We start from the raw sequence: 21,058 nt of genomic DNA, 5'->3' as shown, positions 1-21,058 counted from the left end.
AATGGGCCCCACACCACCATAACCTTCACAACTGCCTCCGCCCAGTAAGACGACATCTCCATAAAACTCGACTCAAACTGCAGCACGAGGCTGTCGTCAAAAGACATATACGGTTACTGCCAACCGTTGGAGAAGGTAGACAAAGACCCGACTGCTTGTGGCTGTCTCAACCGAATGCGCCTAAAACTCCCTGAGAAAAGGAAGCATCTCCAAGTGCACCAATTTACAGTCCAAAAAACTGTTTCATATCCCGTTCTCTTCTTCCTCGTTTTACTTTTGGGAACCTTGATTTTTTTTTTCTTAAAAAAAGGATTCTCGTGGTAAATGAAAATGTCAGTTTAAAGATTTAACCTGGGATGAGAACCTACAGTAATGATGTAAATATGTAGATGACTTTGCATAACTGTCCTAGCAATTTACCCTCAGTCAGCTTAAAAAAAAAATTATTTAAAAATGTAAACTGTGGCTTGAGAGATGGCAAGGACTGAAGAACGGCTGGATGCTTCAATTGTCTACACACCGACCATTTAACAGTTTAAATAAATTAATAAAAAAAGTCTGTGAGGCAATCAACGGCTCAGCTAGATAATAGATAATAGTCAGCAGACTACTCACGTTGTTGCTGTCGGTTTCAAAGCACATAACAGCAAAGCTAGTATTTTTTCACAGCTAGCTCTTACTTCTACAATGCTGTGATATACTACTGCAGGCAGTATAACAGTTTGTTTGCTCTCTCCTTTTCACAAACATTTTATCAGTAACTTCAACTATTTTGCCGCTTTCACCCTCGTTTTTGTTTGCTCCCCTGAAGTGGGCACATTAAGACTTTCTCTCACTCTCCACACCCACACACAAACAAGCGTGCGCTCGTTCTATTTCTACTCACTCAAACTTGCTTCCCGCCACCACCAGCTGCGTCGCCACACGATATGCCGTTAGCAGCAGCAGGTCTGGCGTCGTCTAACGCATGTATTTGAAGCTGCAAATGCTGCTGCTGCTGCATAGTTGTGCTGCCCGCTTAACGGCTTTGGCTTCCGACAACTGCCTGCCCGTGGCTACCATCACCCGCTACCCACACAGAAGACGCAGGGATGCTGCAAGCAGGCACTATGTCTTCAGCAGATCAGTGGTTTTTAAAAACAGGTTTTCTCAGTTTGATACTTGTGTGGTAATGCCGTTCAGAACCATCAGATGTTCTTGAGCATCGAGGGTGAAAGCTCTGCAAGCAACAAAAGCTGTTTCATGACGAAAACAGCTGCAAAAGAAAAGGGAGGAAAAAAACTACTTAAACTTACACGAAGCTCATCTTCGCTGCGGAGAGGATGAGACGAAAAACACCGAGAGAGAGAGGAGAGAGAAAGAGAGACGCTCTGCTGTTAATGGCAGATTATTTGGGAACAACTCTGCCACCTATATGCAAGCATCTCTCTTTATGAGCTTCCCTGCTGCTTCTGTTCGTAATGAGCTGCAGTTAACCCGCAATATATTCATCCGCCTTTGTGGCGGCTCTTTTTTATTTAGTTCAATGGGCTGCTTCTGTTCCCCGCCTCCATACCTGATAACAAAACTGCTTATTGTGGCTTTTTAATCCCCTTGTCTTAATCGTAGTCATAGACCTTAGTCCAGTAACATCCCTTTTAAAACCGCTGCCAACTTCACCAACAAAGAAAATCAAACAGAAGATTAAATAGTGAAGAAGATTAAAAGCAAATTTGCAAAGAAATAAAGTGTGAGTATACAGAGAGAGAAGTGTGTGTGTGGGTTAACAAACTTGTGAAATGCGCATCGTGAAATAACTTCACCACTTCTATCTCTTAATAAAAACTCTTCGTAACTTTTCCAAAATGATGTTTTTTATATGCCTGTCTAAAGAAATAATGTGCAGCAAAAGCTATTCCAATGCAAGCACAAATAAAATTTTAGTTTTAAAAACTCAATATACTAGCCAGATATAACATAAACCTCATTCAGAGATGTGACCCAACGAAAAAGCCTGACCGATTTAACAGAAAGAACGTTGGGTGAAGAACAGCATCCGATTTTTCCCTAAAGGCAACGGCAGACTGCATGACCCACAAAATGTGAATACATTTCCGGTCGGTTATATTACCAACATTATTTACGGCTCAGCAATACAGCGGACTGTTATAATCTTTTCAGAACGATATATTTCATGACCCGCTGCCAAAAAAAAAAAAAAAAAAAAAAAGGGAGAGTATTCATAACAGTCGTCCGGAGTTTACGACCTAAATGTGACATTAAGTTTTATTAGCAGAGGAAAGAAAAACAGGATGGAGGAAAAGAGAAGGAGAAAGTATGAGGCTGAGCGATAGCCAACTCATTAAGCATATAATTACGATTCATGTGCAGAAAGAACATGCAAAGCCCGTTATAAAACAGAATTGCCAAGTGACTAGTCTCGATCAACTGGTGAGATCCATCGGAAAATAACATTCTTGACTTATCACTTTGAGAATCCAGTGCGACATCGGGGAACAGGAAAGTAAGACCTCTTGTAGACTGACTTGAAAATGTAAATTTCTAATGGCATTTCTAGATCGAAACTTCAAACTAGGAAGGAAATTTATTTGAAAACACATAACACCGGAGACTGTGTGAGAAAAGAAGACTGAAGAGGTGCACTTCGATGTAATCTGTGGCTGGTGACTTAAGTATTGACGGGAAAAAATCCGTATGTAATCGCAAATGTTTCGAGAAGCCGATTAGCGAAGAAGTGTGTTAAAAAAAAAAAAAGCAGGAAACCAAAATAAAAAAAGAAAAGAGGAAGAAAAGGAGGAGGTTGTGGTGATGGAAGTCTATAATGGGAATTATATTGTTACCAGAAATACAGAGAATTGGTTTAAACTTTAGAGGAAATGCATTTAATCCACGCAGTGCTCTTCTTTTACCGCGAGTTCCACAAGAGGAAACAATAAAAAATTTAAAAAAAACAACAAATAGCAAACAACGCCACACCATAAAGAACGACTAATCAGAGTGAGGTGATTTAATCAGACCCCAGCCTCTGCTATCGCTTGTCTATTTTTAAAACACTTGGACAACATCTACTTGCAAATTAATTCTTACTGCTATTGACAACACGAGCTCCTCGTTTTTATTAACGTCGCTTAAAATAAATTAAGATAAATGTAATTAAATATATGGCTTTCAACATCGATTTCATTCTCTACGGCTTTCTTTCAGAGGACCTCTACCCAACTACTCTCCTACTTCTGGTTCATAAATCTCACGTGCTAGTATTGGAATCTTTTTCACCATCTGTTGGCAAACACTCCATTCCGTATTGTCCTTCCTGTCTCTGACATCGATAAGTGAACTTTTTACCTGTTCTAACATCCAGCACAGTCCTTCCATCAAGCGTTCTCTGGTTGCACATAGTCAAAGTTGTTTTCTAACAAACAAAAACACACGTGCCAAAGAATGAAAATAGCAACGAAGAGCATTTCGACTGTCAATGTGAAGGCTGAATTAGAGACTGCCTTATAAACTTTATACTTTCGGATTTTTTTTAAAGCCAAACTCAATGTCTTGAATATCCAACTTTATGATCAGACGGACTAATCACGATTGATTAAAAAGTTTCAAAAGTTGTTTTCAAGACAAGATTCCACCAAGAAGCGATATTTGTGAGCGACGATAACGTGCGTAATTAAAGTTTGTTTGTCGTTATTGAGAAGCCGTTGTGACAAGAAAATGATATCTTTCGCCACCGGCTTTGGTTCTCTTCTTAACATTTTTTGTTATACATGTTATACATATGTTTTTGTTTGGTTGGTTTTTTCCTAGAGCTTGAAATGAGAACATCTAGACTTACTTCTTGAGTTAGCAATACGACTTGTTGGGTCAGAATTAAGGTTTCAGATTAAAGGTATGAGATTCTGACTTTAGGTCTGGATCAGAATGAGCACACGAAACGGACGAAGAAGTTGTGTAGAAGGTGCAGAAGGCTGATCGCACCATAAAGGAGAAAATTGAACGAGGGTGGGGTGGGGACCAGTGTACGCGAGCATCGGTGCAGAAAAAGGACCGCCAGGGGGCCAGAGAAACGGATGTGGGTAGAGGGAGGTTCTATAAGCGGAGAAATGTCTTTGATCCTTTGTTATCAACTTTTTTTTTTTTTTTGACGCAGCGACCTGACATTCAGGGTATAAAATAGTTCAATTGGCTGTCTGCACTAACTGCACTAACTGTACTACCTGTGATCAGAGGTGATTCCAAGTCAAGCAAAAAATTAACTTCGAAAATGCCGGCTGCTAAACAAAACGTAAATCGATATTATTTTTTGAATACAAACATGCGTAATGAATTAAGAAAAAATAGAAGAGAAAACATGAACTGAGCTTAATTCTAACTTTTGACATTACTGAAGGCAGCGAGGAGTTTTTGAGCGTGTGATAACATCGTTGTTCAATCAGCGAACACACTCTTGAGATGTCCTGAGAACAAAGGTCTTGATTTTCCAACACCCAGGTGAGAATTGTGACGGTGAAGGACTTGCATTTTCTCAACAGGCTTAATTGCTTAGTCAGGATTTTGAGAATTGGTCAATTAAAAAAATTAAAACATGGATCGTTCTTTGCTCGTCAGTCACTGGGTCCTTTAATGCACCTCTGTGTCTCCAGCACCTGTCGCGCACTACCCGTATCCGCTCGTGACCGAAAGAATGCCGGTGACTTCGCTCCGCCTTCAGGCCCCCACTCCAAACATCGCGCTTGTTAAAAATATCAGAAGTAGAACGTGTCAACAACAGGTTATGCCGTCATTATCAGCACCTGTATGGAAATCGGCATACCTTAGGTGCCTTGAGGTGAGGGTGAGTGGCAGTGCGGCACGACTTGAAAAAAAAGATGATAATATCGGTCAGGTGAGAAAACTATATCAAGCTCGTTTTTGTTCTTAAAAGGCGCGCACGCTTGTGCCTTTGTTGTGTTATCCGATACCATCAGCTACCCACTTTCAAAGACAAAGCCCTTAGATTTGGTGGAAAGATGGCAGAAGTTTCTATATGCGGCTTTAAAAAGTACTTGTCTTTCCACTGTTTCACCACTATTTATAGCCATTAGGATCAAGTTCTACTTCGCCGTTTCTGTCCTTATAAGGACACACCTACACTTGTATTTCTAATGAAAAGCAAGTAAAAATAAAGTAGCAAAAGAACTGTTTCTATCCTGTGAATCGGTAGCGAGACCAGATTTCTCTGTCAGCACGAAAGGTCAAAAAACTTATTGTGATTTTATTGTCAAAGTTATTGCTGCTGGCACGCGCCTCATATGCACAAACGCACGCAATGCAATTTAAAAGTAGAAGTTTGTAATCTTTTCGTGAAAATCCAATCCTGGCATTCTCCCAGCCTCCGTTCACACCCACAGACAGTGTCAGATGCCTCTGATAAAAATATGATCCTTCACGACACTGATAATGAAAACGCACCTCGCTACAACATCACTGCTTCAACAGCTTTTTCGACTTCCTTTGCTACAACCCCTCGTGTTGCTCCACCGATCTCGCGTTTAGCTACAGAATCCTAACCAAAACTATCCCATGAACATACATCGCCAAACTCAAATGACCAGTGACGTAACTTCACGTAAGAATGACACCACATCAGCGTAGTTTGAAAAAAAGAAGAAAAAACTCAGATATACCAAGTTTTCATAAATCACTAAAAGCGCATAAATTTGCCACAAATAGTAAAATACTGTCTTCCTCGTCATTAATGTGCTGATGTGCCCATTAAGTACAGTAATATAAACATTAAAATATTTTCAGCGCCTTTTTTATTGCGTATGGGTCGTGAACCCCATCTTGTAAAGCAATAATTAATGCTATCTGACAACACCTGCCACTGACTCGTCTGCACTTTTCGTGACTATCAGTACTAGCAGCTGCAAACTCATCCATCCACTCAATAAAATCCACTCTGACTTCATTTAAGTAAAACTATTAACTCAATGTAATATATCTTTATCAATTCAAAATTCGTATTTTAAACTCGCACGATATCCTTATTAGTCGAATCGTTAAGCGTTTTTAAGATTTACTTCACATTTTCACAAGGAAGAAACCATAATGTCCAGTTCAATATAGATTTTTCAAGAAACAAACAAGCAAAGCAATAATAAAATTTTAGATATATATAAAAAAAGAGGTCTTCCAAAATGAACGTTCTCCGACATAATTAAAAATTGTCTAATTGTGGAAAAAAGCTAATGAAGAGCATAACCTGTGTAGTTAATCGACTAATCAAGATTATAACGAGCATAAAGAATAGTCTAATTAAGACCATGACCCGTCTAATGATGATATAATGAACAGCCGCACAGAGCGACGGCCGCGTTGCCTAAGGAAAGTGACCAGTGCTTTGTTCGTGACAAAGACATCCGCCATCTGCCTGAGCCTACTGGGCATCACCGCGCAGCAAGACTTGTGATGTGTGGTCAACAATCAAAGGACACACCAATGGATCACTTATTCTCTTGGTTATAACTTAAAAAAAATATTATTTACTTTTATTTTACATTGCAATTTATCGAGTTACCGGTATCATTGTAGCAGCAACTAGATTCTTTAATGCACACGTAGTGACTGAGTAAAACATCAGACCCTCTTGTGTGGGTTGAATGTGAGCCACAGCTTACAGTTACAGCTAACGAGGACATCACCAGACAGTAATGGACTACGCACTCGTCGACAGTCCAAGGAAAACTTGAGAGATCAAGGAAACATTTTTTTTTAAGCCTATCATGTCATACTCAGAACCTTAGTTTGTCATTGAAAACAATGCTCACCTCATTTTACAAATCTGGAAGCCACTGGAAACTGTGGTACACATACAAAAGAAAAAAAAGCACGCGGACAGTAGGACTGCGATGTCAAAAGTCGATACCTCCATTGATTGTTTCCAAGGAAGCGCGTAATGCGTGCCCACCATCTCATAAAGAATTTAAAGGGGCAACACCAAGCCCCCGTTGACCCGCACAGCCTCCTGCTTGGGACCTGCTGTTGAAATACTAAGCGATAGGACCGAAGTGTCTAATCAGAAATGGCACAATCGCTTCTGTCCTTCTTGACCTCAGGTCTGCTGATTATCTGTTTACTTGTCCCGAGGGATCTTCAAGGTGTCGTCCTCCGGACCATCGACGTGTGAGAGATCTCCAACCCGAGCAGGTGTTGTCTTGGTTACGATGGCGGCCAACGTCAAGGCTAACAGATTACCCTGATCATGCATTACGCATATCGCTTTATCCGTCAGCTTAACACCGGACCTCTCTGGTAACAATCAGTCTGTCTGGCTACTTGACCGTGAACAAGACAACCGAACACTGGACCGAGAAGCCACGCTGTGATGGTAACGGCGTGTATGGCCGGGAAGGAAAAGGTAAAGAAGACGACAGTAAAAGAAGACAATAAAACAAGATACAGAATAGCACGAAAAATGAACCCTGAAGGAAATGTGTAGATAGATACTCAGAGTAAAAGAAGGAGAACGAGGAAGCGAAACGCGATGAACGGAAGGGTTAGGGTTATAACTCCACGGACATAACTCCAGTACAAGAGGGTCAGACAACTCCAGTACAAAAGAGACAGGTCGGACAGAGAACAAGAAAAAGAAAAGAAGAATGTTGAAACTATCGTATAACAGTCGTTTTACGTGGATTAGAAAACAGAGAAGTCTTTTTATTCATTCATTGCTCGCTGGGATTACCGGCCTGTCAAGGGAGCCGCGCAAGGACTGCGGTTCTACTCACTACACTGTCATTATACTCCATTCATGTTTGACCTAGCGTCTTATGACAAGAAAGAAGCAGGGCCATCGGGCATAAATCAATGTAAAGTGAATTGTTATTCTGATGAAACGGAACACAAAGGAGCGGGTTACAGACAACAGATCAGAAATAAATCATGAACAACAGCACAAAGAGGCTCCAATCTTGTCCAACAAGCGATAAGAAACGCTTTCTCTTCCGCGGTATGACAGCAACGACAGATGTACTTCCTTGCGGTCAAGATTCTTTGCACTGACTTACATTTGTATATTTATTCTTAGTCATTTCTCAGACAAAAGCGAACACATTCACTGCATCGTTCAGAACATTTTTCATGCTTTTCAGTCCAAAAAGAGGCTCTGTAATACTGTGCTCGGATAATTAAGAATGTGTTTGCCTTTGCCTAGGTGTCGAAAATTTGTGATGACTGAATGACAGCAAGAATTACAATCATTTTCTCAATTTTCACAAGTTCACTTTATTTCTATACACATGTGTTAAAAAGTAAGAGCAAGACATCATATTTATCTCGGTTGCATCCAGTGGTGATGAATGCTGAGAAGAAGCATTTGTAAACGCGTGAGTAAAATCTTTCAGAACTAACACCACAAATGTCAATCATTAAAACGGTTCCATCTAATAAACCACTTAAGATATAAGAAACTAAGAATGATCTCCCCCACACATATCTTCTTATTTACAATACACATAAAAGGCCACGTCAGAGAAAAAAGTACCATCGGAACCCAGCAAACTTTGACACGTCCGTTGCTTCATCTTCTCTGAACTGGTTCCTGTAAACAGAACGCAGAAAGAGTTGACTTCTGAACCCCCTTCGTCCCCTGAAGAATGTTATCAAAAATTATTTTCGCCCTTCTCTGACATCCCGCTCTGTGTTTCGGATTGCATCAGGCAAAACAGGTTTGTAAATTGAGGGAAAGAAGCCATTTATTTCTCCGAAATTCCACTAACTGAATAGGAAAGGGTGCGAGCGTACGCCGAGGGACAACGTCGATCGATGGTCGCCACTCCTCTTTTCTGCACCAGGCCTGGCGTCTTCCTCTCGCAGTGCCACAGTATTCCCCAGTGCCTTTCCTCCGCTCCGCTGCTACCGACTCGAGAACGGAATCATAGAAGATGATAATTTAACGAAAATTTCGCGGAAGTTTCTAGTCGATCGCTATCACCAGGAAAAGAAAAAAAAATTACCTCCAACGCAGCATCTCTGCCTTATTTCATCCTCCCCCTCAGTTCCTCCCTTCAGCTCAGTCTCGTTCATTCTCGTCCACATTTCCAATTTCCGGTTGCCTTGTCACTGGCTTGTAATACGCGCGATTACAAGAAAACTGTCCTCCCAAAGCGTTTTAACCTGCGAGCAGAGATCGCTCTATTATGCAGCTCAGTGCTCGGCTAAGTGTTTCGCATCCTGCATTCAAGAATAAAAGTCGATTTAGGAAGTCCATGCAAAACACGCGCGACCAACATCTGCTTTTCAATTTGCCTTCATTTTCGCTGCAAATTATCGGCTGTGACACTTTGTAAAGCTCGAGCCGACTTTAAAACTAAAGTGCTAAGATGAAACATATTGCGCTGGCTTCTACCTCTACTTGTCCCTCAACCTTTTCAACCCTGAATATAAAGGTGACATTCAACATTTGAATTAGAAATTATAGGTTAACCATAAACCGTCACATTCAAGTTATGGAATCCTTCTCAACAGGCAGCCAGCAAGCTCTTTGTGACAGCTAGCAAACAAGCATCCCGTGTAAGGGCAGCTATTTTAGTTAGGTATTTATTCACCGAGCGTCTTGCTGTCCGTGGTAGGCTTGGCTTGAACTTTTTTCTTATTATATAGGTTCACAGCATATACAAAAAGGTAGTTGTATCATGGCGAGGTTGCCCAACCAAAGTCCTGACAGACTATTTGATCGAGTTTTCTTTTATGCAGCCGGACCGTCCGGCCCCTGATTTTTGTTTTCGAAAACGTCTATTACCGCGTTATCAAGACTTTTTTGGCGTGCTTTGCTGTTTTTTTTTTCTTCTTCTTTCGTTAACAACGATGGGCATTTTTCGTAAAATCCCTTGATGATCAAGAAAAAGGTTACACCCCTGCGTAAAGTCTTAACAAGTAGAACGGTTTGTTGTAAAAGCTTAGAAATACTTGGTTATCCACACAACTAGACTCTGTTTTGTATGTGCGTGGACGGATAGTCAAAGTCAGAGAAAGAGTAATTGTTGTGTTTAATGCAAAAACTAGGTTTATTATAATTACATGATTAGCGTAGAGTGTCAATGTTGCTAACCTAACGCTTTCAAGGCTTTTGAAGTGGGTCCCTTAGCTAGCATGTTTAGGGAGCTGGAGGAATCATTCGTCCGGTCTTCAACTATACCTGCATGTTGCTGAAGTACCTTTAACAGTTCACGTATTGTAGCCTAGGCAACCCAAGTCTGATTTGTCCCCAAGTGACTGGATTTTAGAGTTAGGTTCTAACGTTTTGTTGCGTGTTTCGTGACATCTGGCAACTCGTCCTCGTGGAGACCACAGTGTGAGCTGTTGATGTCTCAGGGCAGTAATGGTTCGCCTACACTTCAAGATTTGCAGCAACATGAGGACACGCGATATGCCTCGCCAACACAGCTGCAATGACACGGCCGGCGCTTTGCTGTAATAAGCCTGTGGTGCTGTGTCGCTCACACATTTTAAAAATTTATGCAGTAATTAGCAAAACAAAAATCAACAGCAGTGGAGTAGGGAACTGGATGGGGGGCTATGGGGGGCAACCGCCACATCAAAAAGCAAACAAACAAAAAACACTGAGGAGGCAAGAATGTAAACGTCGTTCCCTGTCAGCATGGAGTTCGCCCACAAAAAGCTGAGCATCTTCCTACACCAATTAACAGACTTTTTCCTTTACTTCGTCCATGAGCGCCTTCGCTAACGGACCGGAGACAGGAGAGATGAAGAGAATGAGAGAGAGACAAGAGTGTATTGAGTTGAAAAATAGACTGTGCGGGGTAAGTCAGATCAGTAAAACCCACACCTACCAGAATACTCCCACGCGATTAATGAAGCGAAGATGGCCGTTGGACTGAAATGAGTACTGACGTGAACTGGATCAGGGTGACTGATTACATACCCCTTTCCTCACCGCTGTCGGTCTTCGAGGCGGTGCTAGAAGCAGTGCAACGCAATTACTCGGCTTGCCGAGCTACAGCTGCTTCGCCCCCTCGTATTCACGCTGTCAAAACTGATCAACGTCTTTGCCTGGCCACGCGCGTGCTTTTGCGCAGGCCATGCACGCACATGTGTTTCACAAACCTCGCAGAACACTGACACTGCTTCACAATATCTATATTATTCAATAATGGTCACTGGCCTGGTCAAAGACGCTGTCGCCGTCAACACTATATACGCTGGCATCTAACTACTACACCGTTTAACGAAGGTCTACAAAAGCGGGACCAGGGCGAGGGTGAATTAATTCTTGGCACCTGTCGCTTGAAGTCACACACTCAGTGCACGCTCTGCGACCCCATGCGTCACCGTTACGCCAAAGTACCAACCAAAAAAAAAAACTCTAAGCGTACACGGGTATGTATGGACATACAAGTGACCTACCCTAGCTTTTAAGCACCTCTATGCCCCAAGTACGAGCGGCTGCAAAGACTTAACCCAATCCACAACAGACCCGCCGCGCGGCTAACGTTAAGTTGCCCCGGGTCCTGTCGGGACGCCCCAGGCATACCAGGAATACCTGACAGTATGAACGCCTTGTCCAACGTCCTGCCGGCCGCTCCACGCCCCTTTCTTTATGGCTACCACACGGTTGCCTCGAGGACAGGACTCAAGACTAGAAAACAGCAAGACGACGACAGGTTGTAGACGCCGCCGCACTTTTCCTCTGGGGTGTAGGAGTGAGGGTGGTGCGTGGGACGAAGAATCAAAAGTTAGGGCAAGGATTTGTTTGTTGTTGCTTTTTTTTGAGGGGGAAGGTGTGTGTTTGGGGGTTCGCATCTGCGAGGAACTCGCCAAAAATACAACCTTACCTCGCTGAACAAGCAGATTCGGCTGCAAAAGTATGCAGAACACCTTTGAAATATCTCTCTCACACAACAGGCAGTGTATACAAAACGACTGTTAGCTGCGTCCTTCAGAATAATCGCAAACTCGCGTGGGGATGAATGAAGGAGAAAGGAGGGGTGGAGGGAGAGGTCGGTGACTGACAAGAAAAGTCTGAAGGGGATGGGGTGTGTGGAAAAAAATAAACCTTGCGTCCCCTTTCAAACAAACGGAATGCCAAACACCTCACACATGGGCTGTTCCCGCGCGTAACAAGAGTTTGTGCAAGGAAACAGATACAGCAAACGGTGAATTCGAAACTCTTTACCTACCTTGTCGCTTGTTGAAGGCGCATCGCTAGCTGGCGTAAGGTGAAAACTGGCTGGCGTGGTGAGCCGTGTACTCCGGTGTGCCTGGTGAAAAGAGCAGGCCGCAGGAAGGAGGAGGAGAAGACTAGAGGCAGAACCTTGGAGGCGCACACGCTACTCAATAGACGTATATCCCTCGCGGTTGTAGCATTGTGGGCCCGTGTGTTGGCAGGACAAGCGCAAACACGCGGCCGAGAGAAAGCCGGGGGAGAGAGAGAGCGAAGCCTCGCAGAACGAGCGACGGGCAGAGCGCACGCGGCGAACGCCACCACCGTCACGCCGCCCCCCACCCAACTACAAAACCCCACCCAGGCGTCCCCCGCACTCAATCTCCAGCCTGCCACGCCGATCCACGTGGACTCAAACTACAACGGGCCCTGCTCGACGAAGTAGACAAAAGCAGTTGCACAGGGATAGAGAAGGGGAGGATGAGGAGGTGAAGCGACGGTGTCCACAGATGAACCCTGACAAGAGTGTGGCCCTCCCTGCCACAGGCAATGACAGTGGACAGTCGTTCTGCTCGATGCTACACAGTAGTGTCTAACGATATCTGCTCGTCGCACGCATGCTGTCCCCACGTGAACCAGGAAGTACCGAGCACGCACACACACAATAGACTCATACAAATAAACCTATCATGGATGGGCCTGTTTACGGAAATAAAAGTGGCATAAAACTTTTTTGCTCCTACCTTTCCCAATAAAGAATAGTAAACGATCGTATCATTTTAAAGGCACCCAAGGACACCAGTTCCACTGCAACCAAAGATTTACAACGATATATCGAATTTATACGGCTGTTCATACTAATACAGGTTCGACAGAAATGGGCAACAGGATGAAAAAAACCCAAGGGCATTTTGTTCGTTTCGGTAGCTGATTTAAGTGCGTTTAATGACAACGGTTCAATTATAAAAAAAGGCCATCACACACACAATGACATACACATTCAAGGATTTCGTTTGTCCTACAACTGCGAATCGAAAAGGGATAGCCGCTCTTTGTGTAACTTCAACAAAAGCAAGCAAATGATTTTTTTCTGGGATCCCAATGGGAGTGCATGCGCGCGCGCAGATGGGTGCATACATTGTATTGACTTTAACGATCATCTACTGCAATATTGCAGCTCCCACAGCAGCTGGCCAGTGACGTCAAACAGTACTACACGTACACCCTCAAAGACCACTTTACCCCAACGTCGACACCGACCACAACTACAACAAAAATGTAAACCCAGCAACAATTTACACAAGTATTGATTACATTTCAAATCCTTAAGAAAGAAATAACAAGCAAGAAAGACGTTATAAAGATGAAATTTATACGTTCTGATATTCTCGAGACAAGAACATTCAACATAAAGACGAAATAACATCTGAACTGTTTAAGAATACACAAAATGTAATAAAATGGAAGCTGAGGGGGGAACTAATTGCACACAAAGCACAGAAAAGGAAATGCTCTGTTGTAATGACGATGGACAGAGAATAAGAAAGAGGGAGAGACGACTAAAATGGGAGTGAGAGAGGATGAAAGTTGGAGAAAAAAGGAATAAGAGAACATCGAAAGGAACAGAAAATGGGAACTGAGGGAAGGACAGGTAAAGAATGAACAGAATGAAGAAAGAATGAAGAGAGATAGAAAGAGAGATGAAAACCTGAAGTAGAATTTAGGAATGTCAAGTGCTACCAAAACCATTTCGACAGTCCCCTCGACAATTTTACAGAGGTATGTACGGCCACAATGTTTATAAAAAAGGAGCTGTTTTCCGCCTCCCCCATCTCTCTTCCTCACTCGACGTGAACCAAAATAGTGTATATAGGAAAGGAACTAATTTGTTACCTTGCAGGACGGTGGAAATTCGGACTCGTACAGCTGGAGTGTGCGAGCGTGGGATGAAAATTAGGAAACCGCTCCATAAGCTCTCTCCATTTTTACACAAACTTTGGTATGCAAGGTCAGCCGACGTTCACGACAACAACGCCGACTTTACAGCGAGGCCGCATTGGCACTCCGACTCAGGGAGGGATTTACCTACAGCTTCTACGTCCATTAATTAAACAGCATGGACATTAAAACCATCTCAAGTGGAGGAAGAAAGAACAAAGAAACGTCTGCAGAAAGACGAGAACTATAACTTGAAAACTTCACAAAGAGAACAAGGCGACCTATTTTGTTAAATGTCCAGCCTTTCATCGCTCCCTCTACTCTGGCACTTCAGCTCTTGCTCTTTCTCTGCGGGAGCTATTCTTTCGTCTGTCTACACGACTGTAGAGTTATCTACAGTTACCCTCCCCCCAACTCTCTTTACAAGCACAAAGGCACTCTTAAACTGGGTGCTGAAAAGCCATGCACCGATATTTCTGTTCTGTTAGGGTGCCAGAACTCACTTGAAAAATGTTGTCCTGATCTTAAACCTAAATCCACGCCTACCGTCGTCTGGAGTGAATGTTGGGCATGCAAGAAAAGAAAGGAGATACTGGAATAGTGTTTGTAAGCAGCAGGAACTGCAACAATGACTGCTAAGGAATAACCCCGCCTCCACAAATTTTGTGGAAAAAGAAAGAGTCCACCACCCACTACCCTAAAACAAACCGAGAACACATTTAGATAAAGAAATTGAAGTGGTGCGCTGGGCAGTGCTTCTCAGATTCTAGCTGTAAACTTTCAAAGAGCTGCATACAGCTCAGATGGTCATCAGGTCATTGCAACACAAACCTATTCGTCTGCTGTAGTCAATTTGTGATAACATGCATATAAAGACGATTGTGCCCACAGCAGCCAACATGTTAGGGAAAAAGGCTTATTTATACTTTCAAATAACGACATACATTACTGGGGAACAGTGGGAGGCGACGAATACGTGCAAGCAAGATATCGAAATTTTATTCCAACTGCTATTTCAGAACATACTTTTTCTTTTTCCCCCACATAAAAAAAAAAACAAAAAAAAACTGCTTTTTGTTTGTCTTTGTCATATATATGGATTAGGGTCAGGTATGAAGTTATGGTCAGGTGAGGCAGGAGTAAGAAAATAATGGGCATTCTCCCAGCAAACTTTGCACACGGGTAAAAACAACACCGCTTTAAGCCACATGGCCTTTTTCCTTAAAGCACGCCGGGTCGGGGTAAGTACGTTGGAGGAAAAAAAAAAAAAAAAGACCGAAGCCCCAAGAACAAACGAAGCAAAAATTGGTCGGCATGGAGCGCTTCAGGCCATTGAGAACTGAGCAGTATTTTTAAACCTCTTTCAGCTATGAGCTATTACAGCTGAATGGCTTCCACTGAGATATCACTAAATAACTATAATTATAATATATATATCGATATCGACTCCGTTTAATAAGCCTGTAGGTCTTGAGAACAAGACTTTTATTTCGACTTATCCTCTACTTATCTTTCTCTTTCCTACTCTAAATTGGTTTTGCAACACACCCTCGTTTAAGTGTTCACAACCCCACCTACCTCTTCATACATACACATTCTTTTAAAGAGTCATGGGCCAAACTATGAGAAGCTGTCCAAAGCCAGGTCCGCTGGGGAGGTGTTGCTGCGGCCCTATACTCCTTGAGGAGTAACAAGGACTAAACTAAGCTAACTCTTAAAGAGTCTCGGATATACAAGGTACGGCAGGTTCCAATCAACCCGCAAGACGAGCAAGGAAGCGTGGCCGGGGACGATTTTACTGCATGCGTTCAGTTCTCAAGTTACCCCCACCCTCATACTTCTCCGCCCCAATCCTATCGCCACTCTACCAACCCCTCTTCCCCTTAAAAACTCCATGGTCCAGTCAAAACGGCGCCTGCTGTCTCATCATGTTAAAGCAGGGACATCAACATTCTTTTTTCTTTTTCTTCCCCTCCTGTGGCAGAGAGTGCACTAGTTGCATTCTCTCACCGCGGCCGCCGCCCGGAAGAACAGCGGAAAAGCAGCAGACAGTAGTAGAACAAAGAAGCCACGAGATGCTTTCTACTACTGGAATCTACATGCTGCCAGAACATTTGCTGCTGGTTAGTGCCTGACCTAGTGCACCGAAGTCCACGTTTGTCCAAGGATATTCACATCGACAACAAGTCAATTTTGTGTCCACTGAAGGACAACGACAGCTGTCTTAATGACATTGTCCACCCCAATATCGATGTCCAATCACATTGCGCTCGTGACCTAGGACAATATCATTAGCTGCACCAAACCAACAGGAAAACTAGGTACATTTTGTTTCAATAAAGGAAGGTGATGAGTTCGAAGGGCGATTATAAACGGTATCAAGCAAGGAAATGGTTACAAAGGTCAAAGTTCAAAGGCTGATGTCCCGTCTCATAGGTGTCTCTCCTCTCTCGAGTTCGTTTTCAACATGGATTTATTTATTTTCTCACATATATCAGAGGTATGCACATTTTATCGTTGGTTACTAGAAATTAAGAATTTTTGCTTGATCAGATATTATTCCTGAGTCAACGATGTCTGATATAAAGCCTCAAAATCGATGAATTTTACGGATTAGAAAAGAACCCCGCAAAGCAATCTCTTAAAAAGGTTGTTTTACTGTGAACAGTCCCTCTGCCAAGCCTTTTTATGAGTTAGGCATACGTTTTACTGTTATTAACAGACAGTAAAGGATTGTATCTGTCACAAATACGTCTTAATCATTTGGGAAAATACTTTTAAAATATTCCGCTCTGTCTCCATTTAGTCACCAGTCTCGTTTTACCTGCACGCGCGGTGACGTCCAGCAGTCTTGCGCCCATGAGCACCCTGCACGCGTTAACCTGGACCAACCTGTAATGTAACACTAAAGTTCCAGCCATCATTTAGAGAAAAAGTCAGCTCACCTAGCACCGACTCTTCTCTCGTCTTTTTCAAGCTTCATCAAACCAGGTAATAATCTTCTTTAACCAACCCTTTTATCTCAAACGGGAATGCAGATGAAGGAATAGGTGTTGGGGCTGGGTGGTGGAGACCAAATTTAATATGGACACGTTTCCCTCGACGGAAAATTCCCTTTGCTGCCGGGACTGAATTTTAGGTCTAGGCTAGTTCCCACAGGACCATATAAAAGTGTCAAGCCGAGAACGAATGGAGAATGATGAGGATTATCGAATAATTTGATGTCAAGAGACACGGTAACACTCGCTTTTTGCTGATGACAAGTACAAATGAAACTGCTGGAGGATTATTGAGTGTGAGAGATGAAAACAGTAAGCGGGATGGACATCATGTCAGCCATGTTTTTATTGATAAATGTTGTCATTGAAATATGACAAAGTTTTTACTAAGCATACGGACAGTGACTACAGGTTGTTCATAACATACGATGAGAAAACAGCCTGGAAAGAAAGGGGAACACTAATCACTATGCTATTCTTTATTCGACACACACCTTCACAATAAAGTGCTTTGAGAACAGACTTTAGCAAGGACCTGTAACACGATTAAAGTTGTGCGCACCTCCCCACACACCCTCCCTCTCTCTCTTGTGTGTGTGAGAGAGAACTTGCTATTAATTCCTGACGGAAGCGATATGGTAAAGCACTCTTTGTTGGGGAAGTCCTGGAAGCCGACTATTACGTCAGTGACGGCCTGCAATTAATACTGCCACAAGCAACACAATAACAGGCTGCAGGTCTTGCTCCAATGAGCCCAGGCTTCCTCCTTCACTCAGGCGAGTTGGCGGTCCTCGCTCCTCCCTCACCCTACCCCATTCGCCCGTAGTCTGTAATTTACTTTAAGCTGGCGAGGGCTGGAAGTGGGGTGCCTGAACTGTCTGGCAGAAGATGGAACTGTCTGCCACTGACCCGCGACTCTTTCATCAACCCCTCCGCCCCACAACCACCACCACCATCACCACTTTCCCCTTCCCGTCTGGCGGTAGCTTCTGTTAGGCGCAGTCAAACTGAGTGTCATCCTCACGAGTAGCTCGTGCAGAACCGCCAAATGGAGCTGCTGCTCCACCAGAAGCTTGCCAAGCTGAGGGTTATAAGGTCTAAAGGGCCTTAGTAAGCGGCCACAAACTGTCGGATACGTTATAATGTTAGGATAATCCTTTTTCATGGTAAATATCTGTCAAACCATTTGCCGAACACAGTCCCAGACATCTGATATTGAACGAGTTTCTTTGTGTGGCAAGTTTTTAGTGTCGGTAATAACATAAAAGTTTGCCAGACACATACTTAACGTGTCTGGTTTAAAATGACCTTACGTCGTGTGGCTTGAGCAAAACAGCATCTACGGGTTCAATCACAGGTCTGAAGAACATTTGTTCCAGCAGAAGGGTTTACAATAGGCAATCGGCCATTTCCCTGGTCTTCCATCAAAAGCGGCACTAACCAGTCTGCTTGAGAGATAAAGGATAAAGAACATGATAATCACGTAAGCACTAAATAGGTGATGATTGTTTGCGGGTGGATGCTGTCGAAAACTTTCACTAAAGAATGCAACACCCGCGTTGTGTGTGTCATGAGCATGAAAATGAACAAATAGCCGAAAAAGCAGTTAAAGAGCTCAAGTTTGTCTAAAAGACGATAACAATTGTAGAATACTTCGTTGGGGTTTCTTCTTTAATTAATTGACAGTTCTAAGAACATCAGAAACCTGTCGTTGGTGGACACCTTCTATAAACAAATAAAATGATGAAATAGAAAGATTTGAGAAACTTTAGGGAAACAAGGCTGACCTGAAATGTGTTTCGTTCAACGGTCACAACAAAAGGCATCTAAAGTGCAATAATAACCAACAGTTTTCTAAGAGAGTGTAAGTGAAATTTTGAACGGAGCCATCTGGCAGGAACTGCTGCCAGACACAGACGGAGCCTGTTCGTTATCTATGACGTTTGAGTCAGGCTTACTGTAACTCAAGTTTTGACATTCTCGTTTAAAGACCATACAGACATGCCGGAAATAGAAATAGCCTAAAAAAAACTGATGCAGCAGCCTCTCCAGTTTTAAAGTTACGGTTCCAAGCACATAAACCATTCATTCCCTTTAATCTTCGTTCCAGCGAGAGAACGCCAAAAACGAAAAAAAGAAGACCAAGGTACATACACGCACCATATTAAATATACATTATATTACTAATTTTCCAGAAGGATTTTTGTTTAATAAAACCGGATTATATCTTTATATTCTAATATCCAAGATCAACGCAAGATTCTACACGTGCTTTCAATTTTTCATCTCTAGTTTCACACGGTACAGAACACAGCAGGAAAGACAGGGCACATTCCGACTGATCTCTAGGTTTTATGAAGCAGTCCGTCAATGTCAAAGTTCACAAGAATGCAGAGTTGTTTGCACATCACTTAATCTTCCGATAGAATGGGATGGAGAGGAATTATGGCGAAGAAATATGAGTCAGATTTGGTTGACTCACCTCTCCAGCACTGACACTGATAGTTGTCGAGGGTTTTTCTCTCTCGTCTTGCCTGTGCACCTTTCACGAATATGCTGGGTCGATAGCCCCGCGCGCCCCACGTCTAGGTAAACGCTCTGCATGGGTTAAACTGTCCTCTCGCGTTCTTGTAAACATTGCCAGGGCAAATCCTGAAGAGATTTTCAGAACACAAGAGTATTCGGTGTCAAATTCACAGCTGTTTTGAGAACCGTCTAGACAAGATTTGCTGGTACGTAGCACAAACAAAATGCAATCGTGTTATATTATCTACCGTAAACAAATATGCAACAAACAAGAGATAGTGCGCGCGGTGTATGTGTGTGAGTGAGGGTAAAAGAAAAGAGAGGAAAGAGAACGAACGAACCAAAAACATTTAAAACCATGTGGCCTCAACAATGCGGGAGTTAAGCACAACTCACACAGTTTTAAAGATCATGTGTCACAGCTAAAACCATGTCAATAAATATCAATAAATGTTCCCATAAACAAACTGAATCAGTAGAAAATAAACAGTAAGAAGACGTGCTTTAGTTAATGTATAATTATTTTTATGATGTTTGAAATAGTAGTAAAGATATCTGGCTGGTATAAGGTGCGCTGAATCACCGAACAAAGAGAAGAAGGCCAAGTCACATTGTGAGTTACATATTTCTGTGGCAGGAATCTACGTCTTATGACAGCACTGGAAAAGACAATGTATTTCATCATCTTGCAAAGAAAATCTGGCATAAAGGTCATTGTATATCTGTATCCATGGATTTTCAGGTCAGAGATTCCCGTTCGGAATCAAGAGAATCTTGTTATTTACACAGTGTAAATAAGGTTCCACATTATCATCATTTGTGTAACAGCACGCGCTGAACGGGTTAATAAGATAAACAGATGATCAATGGGATAGACATACGACTTATCCGCAATAACAGAGACAGGACTAGGGGATATACTAAAGTGTGTATCCCAAGCTCTCAGCGCAAAAAATGCCGTCCCTGAACTTATAAAACTTCTCTTTTCAAATACAGCCAAATTATCGAAGGCCGAAGCACGCAGGAAAGGACTACAATTGACTTCAGCTCTCTCAGAGAAGACGGGATGGACACAGTACATCGATGTTTCTACTTCAGCGAACGCTCGAGGTCCTTCTCCCAACTCTCGTCGTCTATGCAGGGTGAGGAGATGAAATGTTTTCACCAATCTACTGCAACGTATGAAAAAAATTGTGTGTGTTGTAAGGAGAAAGACAGTAATAATTTTATGGAGTGAAATGATTCGTGGGAAACCATGATGAGGACGACGACGTTCTGCGAAGCAAGTCAGCCGGGAAAAGGATTACGAGAAAGAGAGCATCACACTCATGTCCACTCGTGGAACGGGTCATCAGAAGAACTCACTCTTTTACCCTGCGTATGCAAGCAGTTAAAATAATAAACAGAAAAAATGGCCTAGATTCCGCGAACC

At 42.7% G+C, this 21,058-nt stretch overlaps 1 long non-coding RNA gene across 1 annotated transcript in view; it reads right to left on the bottom strand.

The window, feature by feature from the left end:
* Positions 1 to 500: 500 nt before the first annotated feature.
* The window catches only part of LOC112556649, a 54,180-nt gene continuing 33,622 nt past the window's right edge, over positions 501 to 21,058 (bottom strand). The window contains exon 3 of the long non-coding RNA XR_003097800.1: positions 501 to 1,219. This is a non-coding gene — a long non-coding RNA (uncharacterized LOC112556649). The remainder of the gene's footprint in view (positions 1,220 to 21,058) is intronic.

The sequence above is a fragment of the Pomacea canaliculata genome, linkage group LG2 (assembly GCF_003073045.1).
Source record: "Pomacea canaliculata isolate SZHN2017 linkage group LG2, ASM307304v1, whole genome shotgun sequence".
NCBI lineage: Eukaryota > Metazoa > Mollusca > Gastropoda > Architaenioglossa > Ampullariidae > Pomacea > Pomacea canaliculata.
This window is presented reverse-complemented; position numbering and strand designations above follow the sequence as displayed.